Below are 21,571 nucleotides of genomic sequence, written 5' to 3' on the forward strand. Positions count from 1 at the left end.
ATGTGTTCCCATAAACCTCTGGGAGTGAAATGGCAAACCGCAGTTTCAGGCTCTGTATCAGTGAAGGTAGACTAACCCCTGTAACAAGTGGACACGGTGATGTCAGTCGCTGTCTTAATACAGGCAGGGTTTACGTCTTGCACATGAGACAGCCCCAGGCAGGATGGGAAAAGGGTCTGGAGGAGTGTATGGAGGTGCATGGGGCGGGGACCTGTCCCATGGCCATAACCATTTGCAAAGGAGGCTGGAGGATATAGTTTGTGCGAACCAGATGACAAGGAACCAGGTTTGTTTGAGGAAGAGTTTGCCAGTCTCTATCATGAGGGCTTGGGGGGGGGGTCAAAAACTGCATATTTAACAGAGTTATTTTTGAATAAGGAAAATAACTCAAAATACTCATATAGATGATGGGATTATAGGTGGGTATCCCCTTTCTTTTCCCAATTTCCTGGATTATCAGTAATGTGGTTGTAATACAGCCAAAATGGTGGCAAGGAGGGGAAGTGGGGGGATTCCTAACTAAATCTCAGAGCAGTTATGGGTTGGAATGAGGCAGTTGCAATCAGGGTTGTAATCCAAGCAACTGTCTGTGAGAGAGTGGCTCAGGCTTTTTCAAATACAAGACACAGAACTTTCTGCTCCATTTGTTCTGGACAATGTTGACCTAGGGCTTTTTTGTATTTCTTAAATGCTGTCCATACTCTCCTGGGTCTTTCTGTACCATAGAGCATCTCCAAGACATCAGTCACAGTTTCCAAAACTGCTATTTCTCTAATTGGATGGATGTCTGTGATCAAGGCCATATCGGACTTCTGATCCACTCAGTCCACACACAGCCAAGCCTTGTGGCCACAGCACAGAGCAGTCAGCAGCTGTCTCATTACTCAGAGGACCATTTCAAGGAGCCAAGACCATTAGCTCCTCTGTATATCTCAGTGGTTCCTGGGCTTTTTCCACCTTGACACACCTGAGAACCTTTACACCCCCCAAGAGATCCTAGTGGGTGTCCACACTACTTCCCAACAAACTTCTCCTCCCCATCCCCCTCTCCCTGTCTTCTAACCCCTGACCCAAACCACTTCACACTCCAAGCTCTGGCCGTACCTGCCTCTTGCTTCCTGTTGTTCCCAAACCAACCAAGCACTTGCACATCTGTTTGATACTCTGCAAACTATCTTTGTTATCAGGAGTCCCTTTCTCCTCCCCACCACCCACCTGGAAAACCATCCCATCCTTCAGGACCCAAGGAGGCCATACCCCTTCACCTATGCCTTTCCTGGTCCCCAGTCTGCTTTCCTCATATAGGAACAGCAACTGCTTAGAGTTTGTGCTCCCAAAAACATTCACTCAGTATATTCCTGTCTGATATCATCTTCTCACCTTGTGCTCTAATTATTAATTAATGAGCTCCCCAATGGCAGAGCCCAAGCACTGCAGCCCTTGTAGGACGAGGCCAACAGAGGAAACTCAGGTCCTATCTGAATCACGTTCTTGCTTCCCTGATGAGCCAGAAGTGAGAGGCCGAGAGATGTAACCACATGAGTTCAGAAGCAGGGAAAATGCGACATAAAGAGGCTGTGACCTGTGCACACTAATCACCTGGGGGATTCTCAGTAAAGTGCAGGTTCTGATTCAGCAGGTCTGGGGTGGGGCCTGAAATTTTACATTTCTAAGACACTCCCAAGTGATGCTGATGCAACTGGTTCAGGGCCTGTACTTCTGGTGGTGAGGCCCTGGAGCTTCTTTGCATAAGCACATGTGGCATCTGGGGCAAACCTCAAAGGCCCTGCTTCCAGAGAAGGAAAGGTTCTAGAGGGAGAAAACAGATTACCCTTCCAATAAGAAAAGTAGAAGAGACAAAGCCTAGAACATAGCAGTAGCTAAAAAGACATCTGCAGAAGAGCATGGTTTGGGTGCGGGTCCAAACCCAACCTGAGCATCCAAAATGAATGAAGTCAGATTATGCAGAGGAACACAAGCAATTCTCTTTCAGCTCATCCTTGGAGAAGGTAGGACGTTGGTCTTAAAATAATAGAAGAAACTCAGTTATGAGTCTCTGGAGCACTGAGCGAGGGCCCATTAACTTTCAAGGACACCTGAAGTCTGACCCTTTTTGAAGTTAAACATCTCCACCTCCAGGTAAGTACTGACCTTGAAAACAAGCCTACAGGTACGGCAGACATGTGAGTGAAGGAAACCAACTCTGGAGGCTGGGAAGCAGGTTGGATCCAGTGCCGGGTTTAAGCCGATGGGGCATTAGCAAGATATTTGCAAATTCCCTTTACAAGAGAGTGGGTGTGGCATCAAAAGTAGTGGAGGCTAGGTCAGGGTGGTGGGCTGAGGCCCAGGGCCACACCTAACAAGCCTTCATGGAGGGTGAGGAGGGACCACAACACAGAGCAAAGAACATGTTCTAGAGCATGAAGGCAACTTTGCTTTTCCACTTGGCCCTTTAGTGGCTGCTAAACTCTGGGCAAGTTATATAACTTCTCTGAACCTCAGTTTACTCCACCATAAAATGCAGACAATAAGCCCCCACTTCACAGAGACTGAAAATTCAATGAAATCGTGTATGCATAATAGTAATCCTTATTGTCACACAATCAGATGGCTAGAGGGAGCTCCTGGAAAAATAGCACCTAGCACATGTGTGTTCCTAGCATCTAGTACAAAACTGTTTGCTATAAAATTCCCCTTTTCTGTTGTCTCCACTTCTTTATAAAGTGAGAATAGAACGGGGTGCCTGGGTGGCTCAGTGGGTTAAGCCGCTGCCTTCGGCTCAGGTCGTGATCTCAGGGTCCTGGGATCGAGCCCCGCATCAGGCTCTTTGCTTGGCATGGAGCCTGCTTCCTTCTCTCTCTCTGCCTGCCTCTCTGCCTACTTGTGATCTCTGTCTGTCAAATAAATAAATAAAATCTTTTTTAAAAAAAAGTGAGAATAGAACAGATTTATCTGCAAGCCCAAAGTAGTCCTTTGTCTCTCCAAGGTGACAGCAGAGGAATCTGGGGTGACAGACTGGATTGGCAGCTACCATTAACGGACTTCAGCCAGGCCTTGGATTCTGGATGTGGCATTTATACTATCTGCCCCAGGTGTATGTGTCCCTAAAAGGCAGATGTTATTCTAAGCCCTTTGTGCAAGTTAACTTATGTCTTCTTCCCCATAAGGCTACAGAAGAGGTCATTATTCCCATTTTACTGATTAGGAAATTGAGGCACAGAGTGGTTAAATGACCTGAACAAGGTCTCACATTCATAAGAAGCAGAGCCAGGCTGTGGATCAAGATGACTGGCTCTGGGGTTCTTTGCCTTTCACCACCTCCAAGAAGCTCAAGAATCCAAGAGCCGACCAGAAGATTGAGTCAGCCAGAAGGGGCCTCCCTTGTCTAGAGGAAATGGGCTGAAAGCAACAGGACAGTGACCTGGGAATGACACAGATGAGACTGTGAAACCCCATAGGACTAACCCAGCTCTGACAGCCCTGCGTGGTGCCCTGAAGGCCCACACACTGGGTCACTGTGGAAACAGGAGGCCACCAATCTTGTGATGTGAGGGCAGCTTCTGCACCAGAAATTGGCCAGCATCACCCAAAGGAGGAAAAACAAATGTCATTCATTGTGAGGAGCGAGAGCACGTGGCTCAGCACACATCCTGCTTCCATATTGCTTATGACAATTCCCCTGGACTTCATCTTCTATCACTTTGACTTTTAAGCTACACCTTTATAGGAACCCTCCTACACCGTTGGTGGGAATGCAAGCTGGTGCAGCCACTCTGAAAAACAGCATGGAGGTTCCTCAAAAAGCTGAAAATAGAGCTACCCTATGACTCAGCAATCAGACTACTGGGTATTTACCCTAAAGATACAAATGAATTTATCCGAAGGGGCACGTGTACCCCAATATTTACAGCAGCAATGTCCACAATAGCCAAACTATGGAAAGAATCTAGAAGTCCATCAACAGATGAATGGATAAAGAAGATGTGGTATATATAGACAATGAAATACTGTGCAGCCATCAAAAGAAATGAAATCTTGCCAATTGCAACAACGTGGATGGAACTAGAGGGTATTATGCTGAGCGAAATAAGTCAATCAGAGAAAGACAATTATCATATGATCTCCCTGATATGAGGAAGATGAGAGGCAGAATGGGGGGTTGTGGGGCATAGGAAAGGAAAAAATGAAACAAGATGAGATTGGGAGGGAGACAAACCATAAGAGACTCTTAATCTCCCACAACAAACTGAGGGTTGCTGGGGGGTAGGGGAGTAGGGATAGGGTGGCTGGGTTATGGACATTGGGGAGGGTATGGGCTACAGTGAGTGCTATGAAATGTGTAAGCCTGATGATTCACAGACCTGTACCCCTGGGGCAAATAATATATTATATGTTAATAAAAATAATTTTTTAAAAAACTACACCTTTACATTACTTTCCAACAGCTTTCCTTTCCTTATGGGGAGATGGAGAGGAGAAGTGAGTTGCAGGAAATTGGAGGGGTAGACGAACCATGAGAGACTGTGGACTCTGAGAAACAAACTGAGGGTTTTGGAGGGGAGGGAGGTGGGTGTTGGGTGAGTCTGGTGGTGGGTACTATGGAGGGCATGTATTGCATGGAGCACTGGGTGTGGTGCATAAACAATGAATTCTGGAACACTGAAAAGAAATAAAAATAAATAAATAAGATTCATTTTTATGCTTTGCTTAAAAAAAAACAAGTGGCTGCATTTAACTCATGGACATTCAAGTAAGCATGGGTGGAATGTGTTCATTCCTCATCATAGGAGTAGGAGTGGAACTAAGTCCCCTGAGCTCTCCAGGGCCAAGGTCAGGAGCGCCTCCCCTTGCCATGAGCTCTCCAGCCCCATTCCTGGGTCCAGCACTCTGCTCAAAGGAGGCTGCTCCACAAGGCCATTTACCCCCCTCAGAACCTCCCTCGAGCCAGCTGAGCTCCACTCCCCTCTCTCTGTGCCATATGCCGCCCCTAGATCAGATCCGAGGCCACAGTCAGATTCTAGGCATGGCAAGAGAGCAGGGGTTACATGCAGAGTAAGAGCAGCCCTAATTGGGTCTGGCCTTTGGAGGCTGGCAAGGGAAATCCCAGGGGATTTTTCAGAGGCAACATGGAGGGATCTAACCAGGTTCCCACCTGCCTGGGCAAACTAGTTGTGATATTTCAGAGGACTTCAAAGCATAATCATGAAGGGAACCCAGGTCCCACTGTTCTGTTCTCTCCAGGTCCCTCAGATAAACTTCTGTTACTGCAAACCTGACTGGGCTCTGACCCTCTTGCCATCATTAACTTACTGCAGGACCATAGATAAGTAAGTCATTTTCTTCTCTAGACCAAGCACACCCCTTGGCCCAGGAGGAGGACTTCCACTCCTACCTCTACAATGAGCAAAGAACGTATCCCAAGAAGTTGAGATTCCTGCGTTTTGAGATCCCTTCAGCTTGGTAGCACTAAGACCCTGAGGTTCAAGGAAGTCCTTTCACTGACTTGGACTTGCTCTGGACCTGAAAAGGAAAATGCCTGTGAAATAGTCATTAAAACAAAACCTACACACTTGGGTATAATGATGGCACATTTATCCAAGAACAGGGATTCATGTGCAGGTTCAAGGTCATGGGAAGACCTTGAAAACTCACACCTATCCCTGCTTAGGTGAGTTTTGGGGGCCCAGAGCGCCTACCAATTCATGTGGCATTTGCAGTAGGCATGGAACCAGGGCATGGCACTGCACCCTCACCTGAAACAGCCAGCTTCCAGACTCCAATATCTGTGATGGAGAAGGCTCCAGAGGTCTGGCAAATATTACCTTCTCTTGCATCAATGCAGAGCTGGACAAGAAGGAAATGAGGTTGTTCCTCTACGTCTCCAAGGGTACCTTTCTCTGTGATTTCTTTTTGCTGGGCCTCAGGTTTCTCAGCTGTAAAATGTAAGTAGGAGAAAGGATGCAGCCTATAGGACCTAACTCCTCAAGGGGAAAGTTGAGTATATGATCTTTGAGCTAGAAGAGGCCAGAAAGGCAGCAAAGGCAGAGAAGTTGGGGGTAGCTGCTGAGTACCTACTAGGTACTGAAGCCTTAGCTCATCACGTCAGTTATGCTCTCATTTCTTGCCCAGGCCAGTGAAGAATCACCAGGAAAAACTTCAGCCAGTGGAACAACCTCAATAGTATTTACTCACTCTCATATCTAATAAATACCTAGTGCATGGCTTCTATGCGCCTGGAACAGAGATAACAACAGATTTTTCCAGTAGAAGACACCACGAGGCAGATTTTGTGGAACCGATGCCCAGAGACATCTGAGAGGACAGTTTCAGCATTTCATAATCCAAGGGACTCAGAAATTTTTATCATGGAATTCCAACAAACAATGGGATATTACTGAGCTGAGCCAGTGGGGTTGGCTTACTGCAGAGAATAGACAGTTGGCTTCCCACTGAGGTACTTGAAAATCTCTAGCCCATAAGGCTGATTATTATCCAGTTGTCATATTTTGAATATCATGAGCCCCATGCAAATCATTTTCTCAATAGCACTAGAAACATTAAATGACAGGTTCTCAATTCCCTCTTCACCCAGAATCTTTAAGTCCTTTAGGAACATAAAGATATTGCGATCACTTAATCAACATTTTGACCAACATATTTCCAAGTCCAGAACCATGAAAGGAACAGCTGAGCATTTGGATGTCATTACTATCATTGCCATCACTATCATCACGAACACCGCCATCACTATCATCATCACCAACACCACCACCACCATCACTATCAACAACACCACCATTACCATCATCACCATCACCATCATCACCACCATCACCATTATCAACATCACCAGTATCGTTATCATCATCATCTTACACCTAAGGAAGACAAGGCTCAGAGAAATTAAATAACTTGCTCAAGTTTACACAGATAGTAATGAGTCTTGAGTTCAAAACCAAGTTCTGTCTGATTCCAAATGTCACTGCTCCATCCCATGCCCCACGTGGTCAGGCTTACTACCCACACAGAAAAATGGAGGCCAACTTACTATCTTTCTCTTACTTCCTTCTAGGCTTCAATTCACCCCCCCCAACTATTGACACACTCTTTCTCTCCCTCTTTCCCATACATACTCAAACACACACACAGAGGAAACCACTTTCAGCTGCAGTACCTACTTTTCTCATTCCCTCCCTCTCAATATCATTGCCAGCAAAACTCACCCTTATACATATCCAGCCACGCCATGGGGAGGAAATGGATAGTGCCTAGAATTTGAGACTGAAGTCATTCTAACCCCCCCTTCCAATAAAACCATTGCCTATGTCTCTCCTTTTATAAACAGGAACGCATTATGCAAGATGCTGTAGATGTGGGATTTTTCAAGCGAGCTGGTAACACTCTTTCACTTGGCACAAAATTGATTTAAATAAATCTCTCCCTTTTTCAAGATTCTTCCCTGCTCCTGCTTAATCTTAAATTAAGAGCAGTATAATAATAACCAAAGAACATCACACCCCTGAATTTCAGCCACCTCTCTCTGGAAGATCTTGTCTCCCTTTTTTTGAAAGTATGAGCTATTTTTTGGCTTCCACTCCTTTCTCTTTCTTACTTGTCACCACACATTGCTTTCTGTAAGAAATAAGCAATTGGAGACTTTGTATTTAAAGTCTGTTTTTAGTCCATGAAATCCACAATAAGGCTCCCACAAGACCTTGGAAAGAAAGGGAATAACTGCAGGGAGTTACACTTCAAGATCCACTGAAGCAATGACATACAGTCACCACCAATGAATAAACAGTTTCATTCATTCATTCAATAAATATTCATTGAGCACGTACTACGTGCCAGGCAACATTCTAGACACTGGTGATAGAGCAGTGAATTGGCTTACTGAAGGGACAAATAAATAACATGCTAATGACCCTCAAATTTGTGTCTCCTAAAAACCCTTCCTTCAACTCTAGACTCACATATATAACTATCTACTTAACATCTCTCATTAGACATCCAGTTGAACCCCATGACTCTTCCTTCTCTATCTCAGAAGAGGGCTTCTTCTTCCAGTTGCTCAAATCAAAATATGTGGAGTCATCCTTGACTCCTTTCTCTCTCTCATACCTTAATTTACCAATCAGCAAGTCCTGTCTTCTCCATCATCAAATATATCCAAAATTTGACTTCTCACCATCATCACTAGCCACCTTGGTCTAAACCACCATCACCTCTCACCCGAGAACCACAGTAGTCTCCTGGTTGCTCTCCATGTTTTAGTTCTTAACCTTCTAAGTTGATTACAAAGTCTAAATCTCAAATGATCATTGTAATACATATATCAGATCCTGGCATCTAGTGGTCAAAATTCTCCAATAACTTCTCATCTTGCTTAGAGTAAAAGTCAAAATCCATACAAAGCCCTACAAGACTATGAATTGCCTAACTGCCTGCTAGTTCCCTGATCTCAACTTCTACCATGTTGACCCTCTCTCAGTTCCTTCTCCATGAGTCTCCTTGCTGTTCCCAGAACATACAAGTACTCTGTCACCTCAGGGTCTTCGAGATTGTTGTTTCCCCTGCCTAAAAAAATCTTTACCCAGATATCCATCTAGCTCACTCTTTTACTTCCTTCATGTCACCCTGACCATTTTCTATAAAATGCCACCACCCACTCAACCCTGTTTTCCACTCCCACTCAACCAGGTGCTCCCAATCCCCCTTCCCCATTTGATGTTCTGTCATTACATGTTTATTTATTTATTTCCATATTATTTATCTCCCCCAACTAGAATTAATGTTTTATGAAGATAGACATTGTATTTTATTGCTGTATCCTCTGCCTATAACATACCTGACCCACAGAGATACTCAAAAAACATCTGGTGAATGAATGATTATCTAAAGGTATATATGCCCAAAGTTCAGCCATGGAAACATGGAAAAAAAGAAAGAGGAAAGGGGCCAGTAGCAGGCACTGACCATTCAAAAGAGTCCAGGAGAAAAGGAGCCTTAGCCAGGGTACTTTAAATATTAAGGTATCTAAAGTAGATTGATTGCAAAAATATCCCTAATTCTTCCTTCCCTACATCGACACTCTTTGCAATGTGCCTATGTAGCGCCTCTCATCAAGAAGTGGAGTCTATTCCCTGCTCCCTCACTTTGTACTGGCCTTACGACATCCTATCAATAGACAAGGATGAAATGATAGTGTGCCTGCTATAAGTTTAGGCCACACGAGGTTATGCAGGTTTCCACTCTTGCCCGGACTCCTGCCACTACCATGTGAGCATGCTAGACTCACCTGTTGGGGGATAAGAGACTCCATGGAGCAGAGCCCAGTCATCCCAGCTGAGGCCATCCTACAGCAGTCAGTCCTTGGCCACTCCATCAGCAAACCAAAATCACATGAGTAAGCCCCACTGAAATCAACCAAGCATAACCCAGATCTGCAGACTTCCAGGCCAACCCACAGACATATGAGAAAACAATAAATGGTTGCTTTCTGGGAGGTTTCTTCTGGAGTCCCATTGCCAATATCAACCCTAATGTGTGTGGTCAGTCCCTAGTATAATCATCTAAGCTGCTCAGCTCTGAGTACATGCTCATTGGAAAACTTCCTCCTTACGACTTAGACCTCATGAAGGGGAGTCTGCAGGAAGACCTATTCACCATGTCCCATGGTGTCTCAGCCATTACTGATTACAAGTCAGTAGAGTGGCATGCAGGTGAGCAAGGTCACAGAGATGTGGCAGCGAGACAGATCAGGTTTGCAAGGCACCAAAACTAAAAGCCAGACCTTGGATGAGAGAAATTCACCAAGGTAAGTGTCACTTCTGAGGCCTCTTGAGGGAAATCCTTCCAGTCACCCTGGTGGTGACCCAGCCACATGACATCCTATCTCACAAACTTTGACAAGGTTCTCAGACACCCCAGCCCCATTTCTGTCCATAGAACACATTGCAGGAGCTCTACTGCTCCTCAGCTGGTTGTGGGATGGAGATCTCAAATCTGTAGGGGAACAAAGTCTCAAAAGGACAGAGCGTCACACTGTGGTCTTCCTCCTAACCATGCAAGATGGAACCCTCAAACAGATTGATCATATGACACCCGGTAAATGCATTCCATGAGACGCTGGAGGTCAGGATATTTCCAATGAACTCCAACACCTTTCCACTACCATAGAAACTCTTAACATTTGCAGAGAAAACAATAACTAGCAAGAACAATGCCTGCAGGAATATTCACTAAAGGTGGTGCTTTCTTTCATGGTGGGGGAAAGGAAACAAACATAATGTTCAGGTTCAAAAGGAACACAAATACTTGATCTGCATGAAAGATTTCTGCACACTGTCTTGCACTGCTTCCCTAATTCCTGTGCCTCTCAACGCCTTGCAAAGATTTGTGCTTCAGCTTACTGCACTGACTTGTGCTCCGAGTGACCACAGGAACCTCCATCTGCTATCCAACCTTCTTCTAAGCATAGAGTGTAGCATTTCAGCCAATTCCTGAAACAAGAGCTCAGGACATAAATCTTAGTGACACATAGAAATCGTAAGAGGCAATACCCCAGTGACCTTGCCACGTCACCCATTCTACCTCAAGTCCTACTGCTGACCCCCTCCCTCTCTAATCCACAGCCTCCTTAGCCTCCTTTCTGATTTTCCTTATGAACGCACCTCTCTCCTCTTCCAGGGATTTTGCAGGTGCTGTGACTCTGCCCAAAGTGCTCATTCTCAGCATCTGGCTGGCTCACTCCCTCACTTCCACAAGGGCTCTGATCAAATGTCACTTATCAGCAAAGCCTTCCCTGACCAGGCTGCATAAAAAAATAACAATCCTCACCGCATTCTCTGGCAGCACTCCTTCCTCTTATCCTGCTTTATTTCTCTCCATTATAATGTATCATTGGCTGATTCACTCTCTAATTACTTAGTTATTTGTTGGTTTACACACACACACACACAAACACACACATGCACACATTAAGCTCCTTGAGGATAGGGGTTTCCTTTAGTTCAATTCTGCATTCCCCACACATGAAGCAGTCACTGACACACAGTGGATAAACTGTAATTTCTTTTTTTTTTTTTAATTTATTTGACAGATAGAGATCACAAGTAGGCAGAGAAGCAGGCAGAGAGAGAGAGAGGAGGAAGCAGGCTCCCTGCCGAGCAGAGAGCCCGATGTGGGGCTCGATCCCAGGACCCCGGGATCATGACCTGAGCTGAAGGCAGAGGCTTTAACCCACTGAGCCACCCAGGCGCCCCTGAACTGTAATTTCTTGAGCACAGGCTTTGTGCCACACAATTTATGCCCAAAAATCACTCACCAATGAACAAATATTTTGTAAGCATCTACGACAGAATTCTTATAACAATGCTGTTGTCATCTCCATGTTACAGATCAGGAAAGCAAAGCTCAAAGAGAAGCTCTAACTTGCCCAAGACACTCACCTAGTTTTGTTTGCCCATCAAAGCCTGGGCTTCTCACAAGGCGCCAGCCTGCTTTTCAAACACCTTAATCATGGTTTAGATTACCAAACGCATGTGGTTTAGATTACCAACATCATGATGGCAAGGGCTCGATTATATTTCATCCCCCACCACAGTTTTTGTGCAGGAAGAAACATCCATTAGGTTGGATTTTCATCTCCCAGACAGCGGGTTGGTAGTAACGGCTTCCCTTTACACTGAGACGGAATCAAGGTCAGAGCTTTCCCTTTGAACTGGGCCAGGACAAGTACAGACAGGTCAGGGATCCAAGGGGAAAGAGGGCAGAAGTTCATCTCCTCTGAAAAATCCCTGAGAATTTTCCAGAACCCCTGCCTTTTTGAAGTACTGCTTCAAAACCTTCTTGGTCCTAGAATTTAGGAAAACAATCAATTTTTCTAAAAAGAAAAAAAAAAAAAGCCTGACCTGCGTTGGACACATTCCTCTGTGTGTGTCTACTGGGGTCTGGCCATGCACTGCAAAAGCCAGCCCAGTCGTGACTGGGAGACCTCTGCCCATCCAGTATCTGGGATGCTGATGGGGTTGAACAGCAATGTGGGTCACTCACAGACCAAGAGACCAAGAGAGTGACCTAGTCCCTACCAAAATCAATGTCATAACTCATCTGTGAGGGCTTCATTTAAAAAATAATCTCCTGGCACAATTAATTCCTTCCTCCTCAGGACTCCCACCACTCCGGTTCCTCACACCTGCGTGACTGAACTCATCACACTTGATTATTACAGGTGTTTCTCCCCCCACCAGGTGGGAGCTTCTGGTGAACCTAGACTTTGTTTTCCTCATCTCTGCATCTCCAAGGACTAATCCAGCCTCTGACACATTGTAGGTGCTGGGTGAGTATTTGCTGACTCAGGAAAGATGCAGAATGAGCCTGTACTAAATCTGCTGCATTGCCTAGAGCAAGCAGGACAGGCCACCTCTTCTGGAAAGGGCAGGATGCAGAAACATAGAAGCGGTCCAGTGTCCAGATCAGCGGCTGAGCTGGCGCCAATGCTCACCTCTCCCCGCTACACACACCTTTCGCCCCTCACCTGCCTGCTGGAACCTCAAAGCTACCCACATTTGCCTCCCAAACAGGCTTTAAGAAAACAAGCAGGGACTCCTCCCACCCACCCACCCCCGGCACCCCACCCCACCCAGCAGCTCTTAGCAGAGCCCAAGACAAGGACATTAAGTTACCTTGAAAAGGACCTAGTTTGCATCTGCGATCGCTGTTCAAGGGTCGCGTTTCCCCAGCCCTGCCAAACCCGGGACGGCAGAGATAGGAACACCCGTCTGCGGAAGGAACGGCTGTGCCTCGCTCCTCCCTGGCCACACGCGTTTGCTCCCCCATCCCCGCAGAACGAATCACGTTCTTTCCCTTGCGCTAAAATCCATCTCTAAACAAATCCTCTCTGCGTCCCTAAAAACCGGCTCCCACGCCCACGGAGGGCGCCCTCCACATGCAGAAATACACACTCACGAGCCCCAGCCCAGAGCCGCCAGGTGTAAGCATGTTTTCATCGGCTCTTCGGCAACAAACCGCCACCAGCAAAACCCGTCTCCTAGGGACGGAATTGAAACTAAAAGCTGGGCTAGGAAGCTTAGGGAAACGGACTTAAGAAATGTCAGTAGCCGAAGTTGCGGAACTATGCGGCGCTAACAGTTGGAACCGGGTTTAAAAACAGCCCTTGGGGATGCCACCTTCAAAGAAGCGCGCAGCCGCGGGCGGCCGGCAGGTCCCTGCTTCTCTGCGCCGGCTTTCCGAGACTCTCCCCTGTCTTTGGAGCCATTTACCATAAACAACGTTCAGGGGGAGCAGCTGTCCGTGTCGGCCCCGCAGGCGAGCTGGGGAGGCCCCTGAAGCGCGCGGAGTCCGCGCCGGGCCGGCTCCGCACGCTCGGGAGCGAGCCACGGCGTCGCCTACCTGGGTGGGAAATCCGCGGGCGGGGGCGGAGGCGGGTGCGGGGGCGGGTGCGGGCGGAGCAGCGTCGGCGCTGGCGGCCCGGCCCGCAACTCCGGCCACCGCGGCGCTGGGGCGATCCCGGCGGAGGCAGGAGTCCGCGGCTGTCACACCTGCATCACGGCGCCCACGCCGCCGCCGCGGGCGGCCCAGGCGCAGCACGCAGCGCGCCCCCGCCGCTCCCAACTCCGAGGGCGGGTTGGCTCCTGGGTCCTCCTCTGTGCAGCGGGATCTGATCCTAACCCGCTTTCTGCCCCGGCCTAGGCGTTAGCAGGATCCGCGGCCGGCAGCTCTGGGCTTCTAAATCCCTCCTGATTCGAGGCGCAGTGCCTGCGAAAGCTGGCTGGGAAGGGGGCCGGCGGGGCCCCAGGCTGTCTGGATTTGTGGACGGGTAGATGTTAAACTTACTCCTGGAGTTTCGAGTTTGGTACCCGGCTGATTCTGGTCTTCACCTCGCTTCCGTCTCTCCACCCGCCCGGGGCGAGGGGGCGCTGTGGACTCCACATCCCCTCTCACCAGCTCCGAGCTAGAACGCATCAGAGGACAGGACTCAAATTCCTGGCAAGGGGAATCCTCTGCTAATTGCATCGCCGAAGTATCTCAGATAACGGGTGCGGTTACATCGCCAGGTCCTTGTTACTTCATCAGGGAGCTGGGTGAGAAGACCCTATCTGGCGAGTGGAAAGGGGAAGACACGACGAGGCTTGCTGCATCAAACCAACCCCTCCACCTGTCTCCCTCCTTCCAATACTCCCCCCCTCAATCCTACCGCCATGCCCCATCCACCCAGAGAAGAGTTCACCCTACAGTGAAAGGCTCTTTTCAGGAGCAAGGTTCCTTCTAGAAGGAACTGAGAAGGAACCTAATGACACTGGAAATTCAGAGGTGAAATCAACGATCACCCAGGGAGGCTGCCCCCTGTAGAGTCTGGAACTGCTTTCCTTCTTAGTAGTGCTGAAATGCTTGCAATCCTGAAAGACTTCCTCTTCCCCACCCAGCACAAGCCACGGTCCGGAGGTCTTCAGCTCCCCCGTCGCTGTCTCTACAGTAAGTGCGTGGCGGGCCAGCTCCTATGTCCTCGCCCCACTCCAGGCCCCCCATCCTCTCTCACCAGGACTACCCCAGGAGCCACCACCGCTCAGCCTCCTGAACTTCTTTCTTAAGATGTAAACCTCATCTTGACTCTTTACTACCTACAACCATGCACTGGCTTCCCAGTGGCCTTCGAAAAGCTGAAACTCTTGTAACACATCTCATTTAGCCGCCAAAGGGCAGGCCGCTCACTGCCCAACTGCCCTGCCCTCCCACGAGCCCCCACCCCTTCCTCTTCCCTATAGTAGGACAGTACCAAATTGTCATTTGCTTGCACATGCCCCGCCAGCACTTTGCATTCAGGTTCTCGCTTGCCTGGAATGTTCTCCTCCTTCCACTCTCCCTTCCCTAATGCACAATGGTTCTCTGCTGAGCCATCTGTTCCTTGAGGAGTTCTCCCCTAGTCCCTAGAATAACTAAATTCTCTATGATCTGTGTGCCTAGAGCCACCGCCAAGCCCTCTAACACAGCACCCAACATATGACTAAAGTTAGGTGCCTAACATCTGTTGTCCTCACTAGGATGTATGCTATAGGAAAGCATGGTCTCTTATTGGCTGCTGTTGCAAAGGGCACAGGCATAAGGCATCTGCTCGATATAGATTAGTGCTGTCTCTAACCAGACCACGATATAGAACAGTTCTGACATCCAGAGGTTTCTTTGTGTGTCTTCCCAAGCAATACCTGCTCACCCCCAGGTGTAACTGCCAATCTCACCTCTTTCAACAGCAGTTAGTATTCGTATAGAATCATTCTGTGGGTATTTTGGGCTATGGCTTCTTTTACTCAAAATTATGTCTGAGATTCATCCATACTGTTATATACATTTGTAGGACAGTCTTTTTCTTACTGTGTAGGACTGCTCTGCATGACGATAAGACAAGTGATCTATTCCTTCTCCTGAGGGTGAACATTTGGGTTGCTTCCAGTTGGGGACTATTATGAATAAAGTTGGTGTCAAGTAAAGTGTATGATAACATAAGCACTTTTCTCTTGGGTATGTAACCAGGAGTACAATTCCTAGGTCACAGCTTTAGTAGATATGCTTTGCGCTGGTAGATATTACCTCATAGTTTTCCAAAATGGTTATACCAGTACAGACCCACCTGCAGTATAAGAATTCCAAATATTCTATTTCTTTGCCACAATTTGACATTTTCTTTTAATTTTAACCATTCTCGTGGATGAGGAGTGATATTTCAGTGCAGTTTTAATTTGCATTTCCTTGTTGACTAATGATGTTGACCTTTTCAAATGACTTATTGACCATTTGAATATCCTTTTGTGACATGCCATTTCAAGTCTTTTGGCCAATTTATTGGTTTCCTTGTCTTTTCCTTACTGATCTGTAAGGCATTCTATTTGTTTAATATGAGTCCATGATTGGATATATGTAGTTTGAATATCTTCTCCCAGTTTGGGGCTTATGTTTTATTCTCTTAATTTTGATAGAATACAATTTATTGGGTTTTTTCTTTTATGATTAAAATATCAATCATGTAATTTGGGGGATCCTGTTTAAGTAATTCAATCTACCTCAACACAGGCACTTATCCTCATGTTTCCTTCTGGAATGCCTTTCTGTTTTACCTTTCATATTTTGGTCTTTCTTCTATTCATGTATGGGATGTAGTAGTCCAAGTTTATTTTTTCTCCATAGATATACAGATGTATATTATGGAAAAGACCACTTTTACCCATTGGCTCACAACAGCACCTGTGTTGTAAATCAAATGATCACCTAGAGTGGATCTATTTCTAGACTCCCCATTCTATTCCATTGTTCTATGTGCATATCCTTGTACCAACTATACTGTCTTAATTAGTTTACCTTTATTATAAGTCTGGAAATCTGGCAATGTTTGCTCACCCACTTTGTTCTTCTTCATCCATATTGTCCTGGCCCCTTTAGGTCTCCAGCTTTTCCACATTAATTTTAGAATCAACTTGTTGATTTATTAACATATAATGTATTATTTGCTTCTGGGGTACAAGTCTGTGAATCATCAGACACAATTCACAGCACTCATCATAGCACATGCCCTCCCTGGTGTCCATAACCCAAGCACCCTATCCCTCCCTTTGCTCCCCCAAGCAGCCCTCAGTTTGTTTCCTGAGATTAAGAGTCTCTTATGGTTCGTCTCCCTCCCTGGTCCCATCTTGTTTCATTTTTTTCCTCCCTGCACCTCACAACCCCCCATTCTGCCTCTCAAATTCCTCACATCAGGGAAATCATGGGACAATTGTCTTTCTCTGATTGACTTATTTCACTTAGCATAATACCCTCTAGGCCCATCTATATCGTTGCAAATAGCAAGATTTCAGGGGTTTTGATGGCTGCATTATATATATATATATATATATATATATATATATATATATATAACCTCTTCTTTATCTGTTCATCTGTTGATGGACATCTGGATTCTTTCCATAGTTTGGCTGTTGTGGACATTGCTGCTATAAACATTCGGGTGCATGTGTCCCTTCAGATCACTACATTTGTATCTTTAGGGTAAATACTCAGTAGTGTGATTCCCGGATCAGAGGATATCTCTATTTTCAACTTTTTGAGGAACCTCCATACTGTTTTCCAGAGTGGCTGCACCAGCTTGCATTCCCACCGACAGTGGAAGAGGGTTCCCCTTTCTCCGTATCCTCACCAACATCTGTCATTTCCTTGTTAATTTTAGCCATTCTGACTTGTGTAAGGTGGTATCTCACTGTGGTTTTGATTTTTATTTGCCTGATGCTGAGTGATGTTGAGCACTTTTTCATGTGTCTGTTGGCCATTTGGAGGTCTTTGTTGTAGAAATGTCTGTTTATGTCTTCTGCCCATTTCTTGATGGGATTATTTGTTCTTTGGGCATTGAGTTTGATAAGTTCTTTTTAGATTTTGGATACTAGCCCTTCATCTGATATGTCATTTACAAATATCTTCTCCCATTCTGTCAGTTGTCTTTTGGTTTTGTTGATGGTTTCCTTTGGTGTGCAAAAGCTTTTGATCTTGATGAAGTCCAAATAGTCCATTTTTACCATTCCTTCCCTTTCCTTTGGCGATTTTTCTAGGAAGAATTTGCTACAGCTGAGGTCACAGAGGTTGTTGCCTGTGTTCTCCTCAAGGATATGTTCTCCTCTGTCTCACATTGAGGCCTCTCCTCCACTTTGAGTTTATTTTTATGTGTGGTGTAAGGAAATGGTCAAGTTTCATTCTTCTGCATGTGGCTATTCAATTTTCCCAACACCATATGTTGAAGAGACTGACTTTTTTCCATTGGACATTCTTTCCTGCTTTGTCAAAGATTAGTTCACCATTTAGTTGAGGGTCCATTTCTGGGCTCTCTATTCTGATCCATTGACCTATGTGTCTGTTTTTGTGCCATACCATACTATCTTGATGATGACAGCTTTGTAATGGAACTTGAAGTCTGGAATTGTGATGCCTCTAGCTTTGGTTTTCTTTTTCAACATTCCTCTGGATATTTAGGGACTTTTCTGGTTCCATATAAATTTTAGGATTATTTGTTCCATTTATTTGAAAAAAAATGATGGTATTTTGATAGGAATTTCATTAAATGTGTAGATAGCTTTAGGTAGCATAGACATTTTCACAATATTTGTTCTTCCAATCCATGAGGATGGAATGTTATTCCATTTTTGTGTGTCTTCCTCAGTTTCTTTGATGAGTACTTTCTAATTTTCGGATTACAGATTCTTTGCCTCTTTGGCTACATTTATTCCAAGGTATCTTATGGTTTTGGGTGCTATTGTAAATGGGATTGACTCCTTAATTTCTCTTTCTTCTGACTCGCTGTTGGTGTATAGAAATGCAACTGATTTCTGTGCATTGATATTTATATCCTGACACATTACTGAATTCCTATATGAGTTCTAGCAATTTTGGAGTGGAGTTTCTTGGCTTTTCCACATAAAGTATCATATCATCTGCAAAGAGTGAGAGTTTGACTTCTTCTTTGCTGACTCAGATGGCTTTTATTTCTTTTTGTTGTCTGATTGCTGAAGCTAGGACTTCTATGTATTAGTACTTTTAGTACTATGTTGAATAGCATTGGTGATAGTGGACAGCTCTGCTGTGTTCCTGACCTTAGGGGAACAGCTCTCAGTTTTTCTCCATTGAGAATGATATTCATTGTGGGTTTTTCATAGATGGCTTTGATAATATTGAGGTATGTACCTTCTATGCCTACACTGTGAAAAGTTTTGATCAGGAAAGTTTGCTGTACTTTGTCAAATTCTTTTTCAGCATCTATTGAGAGTATCATACGGTTCTTGTTCTTTCTTTTATTGATGTATTGTATCATATTGATTGATTTGTGGATATTGAACCAACCCTGCAGCCCAGGAATAAATACATTTGGTTGTGGGGAATAATCCTTTTAATGTGCTGTGAGATCCTATTGGCTAGCATTTTGGTGAGAATTTTTGCATCTGTGTTCATCAAGGATATTGGACTGGAATTCTCCTTTTTAATGAGATCTTTGTCTGGTTTTGGGATCAAGGTAATTATGACCTCATAAAATGAATTTGGAAGTTTTCCTTCCATTTCTATTTTTTGGAACAGTCTCAGAGAATAGGTATTAATTCTTTTTTAAATGTTTGGTAGAATTCCCCTGGGAAGCCATCTGGCCCTGGGCTCTTGTTTGTTGGGAGATTTTTGATGACTGCTTCAATTCCTTACTGGTTATGGGGCTGTTCAGGTTTTCTATTTCTTCCTGGTTCAGTTTTGGTAGTTTTTATGTCTCTAGGAATGCATCCATTTCTTCCAGATTGTCAAATTTGCTGATGTATAGTTGTTCATAATATGTTCTTATGATTGTTTGTATTTCTTTGGTGTTGGTTGTGATTTCTCCTCTTTCACTCATGATTTTATTAATTTGGGTCCTTTCTCTTTTCTTTTTGATGAATCTGGCCAGGGGTGTATCAATTTTATTAATTCTTTCAAAAACCATTTCCTAGTTCCATTGATCTGTTTTACTGTTCTTTTGGCTTCTGTTTCATTGATTCCTGCTCTAATCTTTATTATTTCTCTTCTGCTGCTGGGTTTAGGTTTTATTTGCTGTTCTTTCTCCAGCAACTTTAGGTGTAGGGTTAGGTTGTGTATTTGACACCTTTCTTGTTTCTTGAGAAAGGCTTGTATTGCTATGTACTTTCCTCTTAGGACTGCTTTTGCTACATCCCACAGATTTTGAACAGTTGTGTTTTCATTTTCATTTGTTTCCATGATTTTTTTAACTCTTCTTTAATTTCCTGGTTGACCCATTCATTCTTTACTAGGATGCTCTTTAGCCTCCATGTATTTGAGTTCTTTCCAACTTTCCTCTCGTGGTTGAGTTCTGGTTTCAAAGCTCTACGGTCTGAAAATATGCAGAGAACGACCCAATCTTTTAGTACTGGTTGAGACCTGATTTATGACTTGGGATGTGACCTATTCTAGAGAATGTTCCACATGCACTAGAGAAGAATATGTATTCTATTGCTTTGGGAATGGAATGTTCTGACTATATGTGTGATGATCACCTGGCCCAGTGTGTCATTCACTTATTTTTTTCAAGATTTTATTTATTTATTGGACAAAGAGAGATCACAAGTAGACAGAGAGGCAGGCAGGGGTGGGGGGAAGCAGGTTCCCCAAAGAGCAAGGAGCTTAATGCTGGGCTCGATCCCAGGACCCTGAGATCATGACCTGAGCCGCAGGCAGAGGCTTAACCCACTGAGCCACCCAGGTGCCCCATGTGTCATTTAAAACCTTTATTTCCTTGTTGGTCTTTTGCTTAGATGATCTGTCCATTTCAGTGAGGGAGGTATTAAAGTCCCCTACTGTTATTGTATTATCATCAATGTGTTTCTTTGATTTTGTTATTAATTGGTTTATATAATTGGCTGCTCCCATGTTAGGGGCATAGATATTTAAAATTATTAGATCTTCTTGTTGGACAGACCCTTTGAGGATGATATAGTGTCCTTCCTCATCTCTTCTTTTTTTTAATTTATTTTTTATTTTCAGCATAACAGTATTCATTATTTTTGCACCACACCCAGTGCTCCATGCAATCCATGCCCTCTATAATACCCACCACCTGGTACCCCCGACCTCCCACCCCCCGCCACTTCAAACCCCTCAGATTGTTTTTCAGAGTCCATAGTCTCTCATGGTTCACCTCCCCTTCCAATTTCCCCCAACTCCCTTCTCCTCTCTATCTCCCCATGTCCTCCATGCTATTTGTTATGCTCCACAAATAAGTGAAATCATATGATAATTGACTCTCTCTGCTTGACTTATTTCACTCAGCATAATCTCTTCCAGTCCCGTCCATGTTGCTACAAAAGTTGGGTATTCGTCCTTTCTGATGGAGGCATAATACTCTATAGTGTATATGGACCACATCTTCCTTATCCATTCGTCTGTTGAAGGGCATTTTGGTTCTTTCCACAGTTTGGCGACTGTGGCCATTGCTGCTATAAACATGGGGTACAGATGGCCCTTCTTTTCACTACATTTGTATCTTTTGGGTATATACTCAGGAGTGCAATGGCAGGGTCATAGGGAAGTTCTATTTTTAATTTCTTGAGGAATCTCCACACTGTTCTCCAAAGAGGCTGTACCAACTTGCATTCCCACCAACAGTGTAAGAGGGTTCCCCTTTCTCCACATCCCTTCCAACACATGTTGTTTCCTGTCTTGCTAATTTTGGCCATTCTAACTGGTGTAAGGTGATATCTCAATGTAGTTTTAATTTGAATCTCCCTGATGGCTAGTGATGATGAACATTTTTTCATGTGTCTGATAGCCATTTGTATGTCTTCATTGGAGAAGTGTCTATCCATACCTTCCTCATCTCTTATTATAGTCTTCAGCTTCAAATCTAATTTATCTGATATAAGGATTGCGATCCCAGCTTTCTTTTGATGTCCATTAGCATGGTAAATTGTTTCCCACCCCCTCACTTTAAATCTAGAGGTGGCTTTGGGTCTAAAATGAGTTTCTTGTAGAAATCATATTAATGGGTCTT

General features: G+C 44.9%; 1 protein-coding gene across 3 annotated transcripts in view; it reads right to left on the minus strand.

Annotated features, from left to right (window-relative positions):
- Positions 1–12,925, minus strand: part of SV2B (synaptic vesicle glycoprotein 2B) — a 188,345-nt gene extending 175,420 nt beyond the window's left edge. The window contains exon 1 of one of the 3 annotated variants that reach the window (XM_044230517.1): positions 12,687–12,925. The gene's annotated coding sequence lies outside the window, so the exon portion shown is untranslated. Of the gene's footprint in view, positions 1–5,392; positions 5,417–7,223; positions 7,451–12,686 lie in introns of those variants that run through there. The other 2 variants (XM_044230519.1, XM_044230522.1) reach the window with 2 other exon arrangements.
- Positions 12,926–21,571: the final 8,646 nt, after the last annotated feature.

Source organism: Neovison vison, chromosome 13, assembly GCF_020171115.1.
Source record: "Neovison vison isolate M4711 chromosome 13, ASM_NN_V1, whole genome shotgun sequence".
Taxonomy (NCBI): domain Eukaryota; kingdom Metazoa; phylum Chordata; class Mammalia; order Carnivora; family Mustelidae; genus Neogale; species Neogale vison.